The sequence below is a fragment of the Phalacrocorax aristotelis genome, chromosome 7 (assembly GCF_949628215.1).
Source record: "Phalacrocorax aristotelis chromosome 7, bGulAri2.1, whole genome shotgun sequence".
Classification (NCBI taxonomy): Eukaryota; Metazoa; Chordata; class Aves; order Suliformes; family Phalacrocoracidae; genus Phalacrocorax; species Phalacrocorax aristotelis.
The window spans coordinates 37457074-37466277 of record NC_134282.1 but is presented as its reverse complement, the minus strand read 5'-3'; positions in this window follow the sequence as shown (position 1 = coordinate 37466277).

Below are 9204 nucleotides of genomic sequence, written 5' to 3'. Positions count from 1 at the left end.
GGAAGGGACCTCAGGAATCATCTAGCCCAACCTTTCTAGGAAGAGAGCAGTCTAGACAAGGTGGCCCAGCACCCTGCTCAGACAACTCTTAAAGGTGTCCAACATGGCCAAGTCAACCACTTCCCTGGGGAGATTATTCCAACGGTTGACTGTCCTCAATGTGAAAAATTTTCCTCTCGTGTCCAATCGGAATCTCCCCAAGAGCAACTTGTGTCCATTCCCCCTTCTCCTCTCCATGTGACTCCATGTAAAAAGGGAGTCTCCATCTTCTTTGTAGCTACCCCTTAAGTACTGGTACACGGTGGTGAGATCCCCTCTAAGCCTCCTTTTCTCAAGGCTGAACAAACAGAGTTCTCCCAGCCTATCCTCATATGGCAGGCTTCCCAGTCCTTTGATCATCTTGGTGGCCCTTCTCTGGACCCCTTCCAGCCTGTCCACACCCTTTTTGTATAGCGGGCACCAGAACTGTACACAGTACTCCAGGTGTGGCCTGACAAGCGCTGAGTAGAGTGGGACAATGACTTCTTTCTCTCTGCTGGTGATGCCCTTTTTGATGCAACCCAGCATCCTGTTGGCCTTCTTGGCCACAGCAGCACACTGTTTGCTCATGTTGAGCTTCCTGTCCACCAGGACCCCCAGGTCCCTTTCCACAGAGCTGCTCTCCAGCCAGGTGGATCCCAGTCTGTGCTGCACTCACGGATTATGTTTTCCCAGGTGCATGACTTCTCACTTCTCCTTGCTGAACTCCATAAGGTTCTTGCTGGCCCACTCTTCCAGCCTATCCAGATCCTGCAGAGCAGCTCTCCCTTCTGCAGTGTCTACTTCCCCACTCAATTTGGTATCATCAGGCTACACTTGATGACGTTATCTAGATCACTTATAAAGAAGTTGAATAACACTGGGCCAATATCGATCCCTGGGGGACTCCACTTGTGACAGGTTGCCACTTTGAAAAAGAGCTTCTTACCACCACCCTTTGGGTGCGGCCTGTCAGCCAATTCCCCACCCACTGCACAGACCACTTGTCTAGGCCATAACACATTAATTTCTCCAGGAGGAGACTGGGGGGAACCGTATCAAAGGCCTTGGAGAAGTCCAGGTAGACAGCGCCCACCACCCGCCCCATGTCAACCAGGCAAGTCACTTTGTCGTAGAAGGCCACCGGGTTTGTCAAGCACGATCTGCCCTTAGTGAAGCCATGTTGGCTTTTCCCAATCGCATGCTTCATTTGACTTGTGAGGGCCCCCAGGAGGATTCGTTCCATAACTTCCCAAGGGGTTGAAGTAAGGCTGATGGGCCTATAGTTACACAGATCCTCCCTCAAGCCTTTCTTGTAGATAGGGGTAACATTTGCCTTCCTCCAGTCCTCTGGGACTTCCCCCATTCTCCACAACTTCTCAAAGATTATGGAGAGTGGCCTTGCAGTGATGTCAGCCAGCTCTCTCAACACCCTCGGGTGGATGGTGTCAGGGCCCATTGATTTGTAGGGGTCAAGCTCCTGTAATAATTCATGTACTAACTCTTCCCTCACTGATGGTGGGTTGGTGTTTGGATCAACCAGCATTTTTGTTCCCAAAGCCTGGGACCCAACAGTGTTGGTAAAGGCAGAGGTGAAGAAGGTGTTGAGGACCTCTGCCTTTTCAGCATCACTGGTGATTGACTCTCCTATTCCGCTTAACAGTGGGCCTATGTTTTCCTTCTTTTTCTGCTTGTGGTTGACATACCTGAAGAAACCTTTCTTGTTATTTTTCACGTCTACAGCCAGTTTCAGTTCGAGCTCGGCTTTTGCTTTTCTAAGTGCATCTCTGCACGCTCTGGCAATGCCCTTGTGGCTCTCGACGGATAAACCTCTACTTCTCCATCTCTGGTATGCGTCCCTTTTGGGTTTGAGTAGACCCAGGAGGTCATGGTTGAGCCAAGGGGGCCTCTTGCTCTGCTTACTTCCCTTTCTTTTGTAGGGGATAAATTGGCTTTGTGCTTCCAATAGAGAGTTCTTTCCAGCCAACTGCTTTTATTACTTGTTAACTCTGGAAGTATCTACTCAACAACACTTTTTTCTATCAAGTCAGCTGGGAAGTTTATTTCTCCTGTCATTACATCAGATTATTATTTTACAGTTACAGAGAGATTGTTATCAGCCTTCAGAGGGTTTAAAAATAATACATTATGGTTTCTGGCACTCCCAAACAGACTGAGAAATGCCACCAACATTATTAGCAACACATATTTTACACAGCAAGCAAGAAGATTTGTTCTACTGATGTTTTGGAGTTAATTCTGCAGTAATATCTGGCACAGAACAGAATCACTAATGCACTATAGGCATAACACTTCTATACTGAAACTTAGAATAAATCTGCAAGGCCTTTGCTGGATACTGGTGAGAAATAGGATCACGTCAAATATCCCTCAGGATGCCTGACTTAGGATGCCTCATTAGTACATGCCTACAGCTGTACTTCACCAATAAAATGTTCTTAGTATTAACACAGGTATTACAGAATATTGCAAAGGTATACGCTACTGATGAAAAGCCTAGACCTATAAACACACAGTGTTACTAATACAATTGCACATGCTTCATAGATGTCTATTTACAGAGCTGTGAAGAGGAGCAAAATATCTCACTTCTAAATAACCCTCCTGGCATGTATAGAGGGTCTGGAAGTTGTTTATGACAGATGAAGGTGACATGACTTTCCAATTTTTTTTTATTTTTTTTTTTTTTAAGTCAACTTGAATGGCTACAGTGTCAGCAATATTATACCTAAGGGACACAGTAAGCATTCCTGACTTATAAATACTTGGGGTTCCTAGAGGGAAAGTTTTGCTTTTCAACAGTGACCACACTTTTAGCTGACATTTGAGGAGCAGAGTAAACGTTTTCTAAAAAATGCCAAGGCAAACCTTCCTAATCCATGGGATCTCAATGAACAGAGAAAAGTCTTTCAGTACAAAATTTATAATTTGTGGAAGATAACTGCCTATGTGCAATGATTGCGAGCACCTAGAACAGTCAATTCTGGACATGGACAATAATCTAATAGTGAGGGTCATCTCAGTTTTTTTAAGAGGGAATTACCCTTGCATTATAGTAATTACTGTGAGACATGGGACTTACTAATTTACCAAGTGAACCAACAGTAGTGAAAGAATACCTGTCTGCATTCCTGACTTCCACTGAACTGCAAGCTGCCAATATATTTTCACATCTATGCAAATGCACAATACTGTTCCAAAACACATAGAACCAATTAGCAGACTTGGGACATTTCAATTGGTTTGAAACAAAATAAACTACTACTTTTAATAACTAAAGCTTTTACAAAGTCATAAGAACCAGAAGAATAAAAATTAACGCCATGAATTCTGCTTAGATTGCAGGAGCCTCTGAATTGGCAAATAAAACACTGTCTTTCAAAAGGTGGTGGTGATGTGTCGTGGTTCAGCCGGCAGCTCAGCCCCACACAGTCGCTCGCTCACTCCCCCACCGGTATGATGGGGGAGAGAATGAGAAGGGTAATGTGGGTTGAGATATGAACAGTTTAATAATTAAAATTAAAAGAAACAACAAATGCAATGTGAAGGAGAACAACGAGAGGTGCAAAACCCCGGGGGGGGTGGGGGGGAAGGATGGGGAAGAGGAATTAACCGCCAAAACAAACCGCACACGACGCAGCTGCTCACCGCCCACCGACCCAATGCTGCGCCTCCCCGAGCCACAAACTGCCCCCCCTTAATATACTGGTCATGGTGTCACATGGTATGGAATGAACATGCCATTGGCCAGTTGGGGTCAGCCGCCCCTGCCATGGCCCTGCCCCTCCCAGCGCTCTGCCAAGTCGTGGGAAGCTGGAAAGGTAGCTGGAAAGGTAGCTGACCCCCCACGGTGAGGAGAATTAACCCCTTCTCAGCCAAAACCAGCACATGGTGTCAAATATTTTACTACTGAAAGGTAAATTTTGTTCTGGATTATTGTGTTCACCCTGAGAATGCCACCTAAGAGCAGAAGCTGAAGACACTCAGAAACATGTCAAGACATAGAAAGACTTCTAGATGAGGAGACACTACAAGATGCGTAGTCAGTAAGGAAATAGCTGTAGGCTTCTATTATTACCCTCACAGTGGAAATCCAAAGGAACAAGCCATTAAAATGAACCCCAGTGACTGAAATTACAACACTTTCCCCTCCCTTTCAATGCATTAACTGCCACTGGAAATAAAATTCACAACACATCTGAGACCAAGAGATTAAAAACAAAGACTGTACAGCCAGACAGCTCCAGAATTCTCAGAATTGCCTAATGACATTAGGTGCCCAATTCTCACCAAAATGTACATAGAAAGAAAATTATTAATGAATATTTTAATTTATTGGCTAAGTTATTTTACTCATCCATGAAATAAAAAAACACTACGAACTGTTAAAATAGTTATGATTATTCCTGACAAGAAAGTTTCTTACTCCCATCTTGCCAGTACACCGAAGTAAGAGTCTAATAAAAGGTGCTGCCTTCTCTATGATACAACTTTGAAAAAGACGTTTTCATCACTTAGAAGTCTTTAAAATGTGTCTATCAGCCTTTAGTCATAAGCTCAAAATTTTGACTAATCTTTAGCTGTTCTAGTTAAAATCAACACACTCAGTTCACATATTCAGTTGTAGCAAATGGAACACAGATCTGAACAGTTTATTACTACCAACTTCATTTTTTAAATTTTTAATCAACTAAACGCAATCCTGCTAAAATTCCTACATCATTATTTGAATTGGCAACAAAGCAATTCCTGAACATGGCTGTAAGACTAACTTAATGGGCCAAAGACTGCTTCAGGCTTTAAGCAGAAATTATACATCGGACACACTGAATTAGGGATGTTGGAGACCATTATTGCCTGTGTACACATGTAACTCCTACTAACATTAATGGGATTACCAAACACATTGAGAGGAAAGCTGGCCCCATTATGTGAACATTGTTGAGAAAGGTTAACTGGATTTCTCATGCTAGATGGACGGAATGGAAGTTTTAAACACTGACTGATTGAAGAATGTAAGAGCACACATTGCTATTAAATGAATGCATGGCACGGAAAAGGATTGAAAGCCTTCCTTTGGAAAAAAGGGGCTACAAAGATCAATGCTATACCCTAGGAATCTTCTCCTTCAGAGTTTGGACAAACCACAGGTCTGGGAATGAGGTTACGTGGACTTCAGCCAGGTTTCTGCCATGGGTGCGTGCATGATTAACCACACGCACAACTTAACCTCTTCAGTTAACATTAGTGCTATCTAATGCATGAGCCATCTAATACAGGTGTCCAGATTAAAAGCCTGCACTCCTCATAGTCAACAGAGCCTTCAGAGGCCTCACAAACCTGACTCTATCACTCTCCACTGAATATTAAAGAAGCCTATACTGCTGCTGCAGATGCTTAAATACAAATGGTTACATTTCCACTAGCAGTAAAATACAGACTATTTTTCCAAGTCTACAGGAGGAAAAAACACTGAGGAAGTATCAAATGAAAAACCATAGAATACATCTCATTTGAGTAATGGCACATCAGCACAGTACATACAGAAGTCAAGGTAACCCAGTGTCACCCTTCCTGATGAATGAAACTGAAAATGAAAGAACAGCTCTCTGAAAAACTATTACCTAGAGGGATATCTCACCACCAGATTTTGCTGCAAAGAGTTAAAGCAAGGTTGTAAGATTAAGAAGTCTGAAGGACTGGATGCCAGAGGACATACCTATGCACACTCCCTTCCTGGAGCATCTGCCACACATCTATCAACATCCATGGGCACATATTTAAGAGACAGAATGTGACCATTTTGGAGCATTGCAGTCACACGGCAGGGCAGAAGAACCCAAGAAGTACAGCACACTCTGTGTGATACAAGTAGGTTCGTGGAGCACAGAAGAGGATGGTAGTTTTGGAAGAGCCTTCTATGGAACAGCATAGAAAACCTGTCCTGTGCAGGTTTGTGACAGTTCTAGTGAATGAGCACTTCTAACTTGCGTGCATTCAACAGCAATGAAATATCGCAGTCCCATGTCATGTGAACAGTAGTGACTTTTACAGAATCACAGAATGGTAGGGGTTGGAAGGGACTTCTGGGGATCACCTCGTCCAATCCCCCTGCTCGAGCAGGTACACCTAGAGCAGGGGGCACAGGACTGCGTCCAGGCAGGTTTTGAATGTCTCCAGGGAAGGAGACTCCACAACTTCTCTGGGCAGCCTGTTCCAGGGCTCTGTCACCCTCACAGTAAAGAAGTTTTTTCTCATGTTTTGGTGGAATTTCCTGTGTTCCAACTTGGGCCCATTGCCCCTTGTCCTGTCATTGGGCACCACTGAAAAGAGCCTAGTCCCATCATCTTGGCACCCTCCTTTTAGCTATCTATAAGTATTTATGAAATCCCCCCTCAGTCTCCTCTTCCCCAGGCTAAACAAACCCTGGACTCTCAGCCTTTCCTCATAAGGGAGGTGCTCCAGTCCCCTGCTCATCTTGGTAGCTCTCCGCTGGACTCTCCAATAGTTCCCTCTTTATTGAACTAAGGAGCCCAGAACTGGAGGCAGCACTCCAGATGTGGCCTCACTAGAGTAGAGGGATTGTAGAGGATAAGCTCCCTCGACCTGCTGGCCACACTCCTTTTAATGCACCCAGGATATTGTTGGCCTGCTTGGCCATAAGGGCACAGTGCTGCCTCAGGGTCAGCTTGCTGTCCACCAGCACTCCCAGGTCCTTCTCAACAGAGCTGCTTTCCAGCAGGTCAACCCCAACCTGTACTGGTATGTGGGGTTGTTCCTCCCCAGGCGCAGGACCTTACACTTGCTTTTGTTGAATTTCATGAGGTTCCCCTCGGCCCAGCTCTCCAGCCTGTCCAGGTCTCGCCAAATGGCAGGACAGCCTTTTGGCATATCAGCGACTCCTCCCAGCTTGGTATCATCAGCAAACTTGCTGGGGGTATGCTCTGTCCCTTTGTCCAGGTTACTGATGAATATGTTGAACAGGACTGGACCCAGCACAGACCCCTGGGGAACACCACTAGTTACGGGCTTCCAACCAGACTCTGTACCGTTGATCACAACCCTATGAGCTCTGCCCTTCAGCCAGTTCTCTATGCACTTCACTCTCCACTCATCTAACCCACATTTCCTAGGCTTACCTATGAGGATGCTATGGGGGACAGCGTCAAAAGCCTTGCTGAAGTCGAGGTAAACAACATCCACTGCTCTCCCTTCATCGTCCCAGCCAGTCAGGCCATCATAGAAGGCTATCAGGTTAGTCAAGCATGACCTCTCCCCTTGGTGAATCCATGCTGACTGCTGCTGATAAACTTCTTTTCCTCTACATGCCTGAAGATGACCCCAGAACGAACTACTCCATCACCTCTCCAGGGATGGAGGTGAGGCTGACTGGCCTGTAGTTTCCCGGGTCCTCCTTCTTGCCCTTTTTGAATATTGGAGTGACATTTGTTACCCTCCAGTCCTCAGGCACTTCTCCTGTCCTCCATGACCTTTCAAAGATGATGGAGAGCAGCTCAGAGGCAGCGTCTACCAGCTCCCTCAGCACTTGGTGCATCCCTGTGGGGCCCATGGATTTGTGAAGATCCAGTTTGCCTGAACGGTATCTATACCCAATCCTCCTCAACGAAGGGGAAATCTTCCTTTCTCCAGATTTTCTCTCTCACCTCTCGCGGCTGGGATGCCCAAGGGCCAGCCTTAGCAGTAAAGACTGAAGCAAAAGAAGGCATTCAGTAACTCTGCCTTCTCTGCATTCTGCATCACCAGGGCACTCACCTCGTTCAGCAGTGGGCCCACAGTTTCTCCAGTCTTTCTTTTACTGCTGACATATCTGATGAAGCCCTTCTTGTTATCCTTCATATCCCTTGCCAGATTTAGTTCCAAGTGGGCCTTGGCCTTCCTCATCGCATCTCTGCATACCCTGACAATGTCCCTATATTCCTCCCAAGTGGCCAGTCCCTTTTGCCACATACTGTATACCTTCTTTCATTTGAGTTTTTCTAGAAGTTCTTTGCTCATCCACGCGGGTCTCCTGGCTCCTTTGCTTGACTTCTTCCTCACAGGGACGCACCGATCTTGAGCTTAGAGGAAGTGGTGCTTGAATATTGACCAGCTCTCTTGGACCCACCTACTTTCTAGAGTCCTAACCCATGGGATTCCTCCAAGCAGATCTTTGAAGAGGCCAAAGTTAGCTATCCTGAAGTCCAGGGTTGTAATTTTACTTGTTGCCCTGCTACTACCATGCAGTATCCTGAACTGCACTGTCTCATGGTCACTGTAGCCAAGGCTACCCCAACCCTCACATCCTCAACCAGACTTGCTTTCTTTGTTAGTATAAGGTCACTGCAGCACATCTTGCCTCATTGGCTCCTCCATCACCTGTGTCAAGAAGTTGTCCTCGATGCTCTGCAGGAACCTTTTGGATTGCACATGCCTCACTGGGTAGCTTTTCCAGCAAATATCAGAGAGGCTGAAGTCCCCCATGAGAACCAGGGCCTGCGATTGTGAGGCTACCTCCAGCTGTCTGTAGAAGGCCTCATCAACTTCCTCTTCCCGATCAGGTGCCCTGCAGCAATTGCCCATAACAGTGTCACCCATATTTGCCTGCTCCTTAATTTTTACTGAGTTGTTTCTTTGAAACCAGTTGGCAATGAGAACCTTACAAAAGAAATGATACTCACTTTCAGGAATGCCATGATCACGGTAGAATCAAAACCAGGTATTACTTACAAAAGGAGTAGTTTATGATAGCCATACATGGGAATGCCCTCTCAAGGACATTCCTTGAGATGCTTAAAGAGTATACTCTTTGGGAGGGGAATACAGCTACAAGGTTTCCCTATTCTAATAATAAATGTAGTATCAAAACTTTGAAAGTTTTTTCAAAACTGTATTTAAAATTTATTTAGTGTGTGAAGCTTAATTGACCAGACTTAGTTCTCTGCAATTTAATAATGCTGAGAAGAACAGAAAATTGGAATGGCTTCCCAGATGACCATAAAGGTCAAAACAGTACATTTCACTATCACTTTTCATGGGTATTATGTAACTTATCTGAAATTCTACTCTCAAAGCAAAACAACTGCAACGGTGTTTTATGAAGTGTTCTTCCTCCACCTCTCTGACAATTAGTAAAAGAGCAAGGGAAAAATCAGACTTGCACAGAAT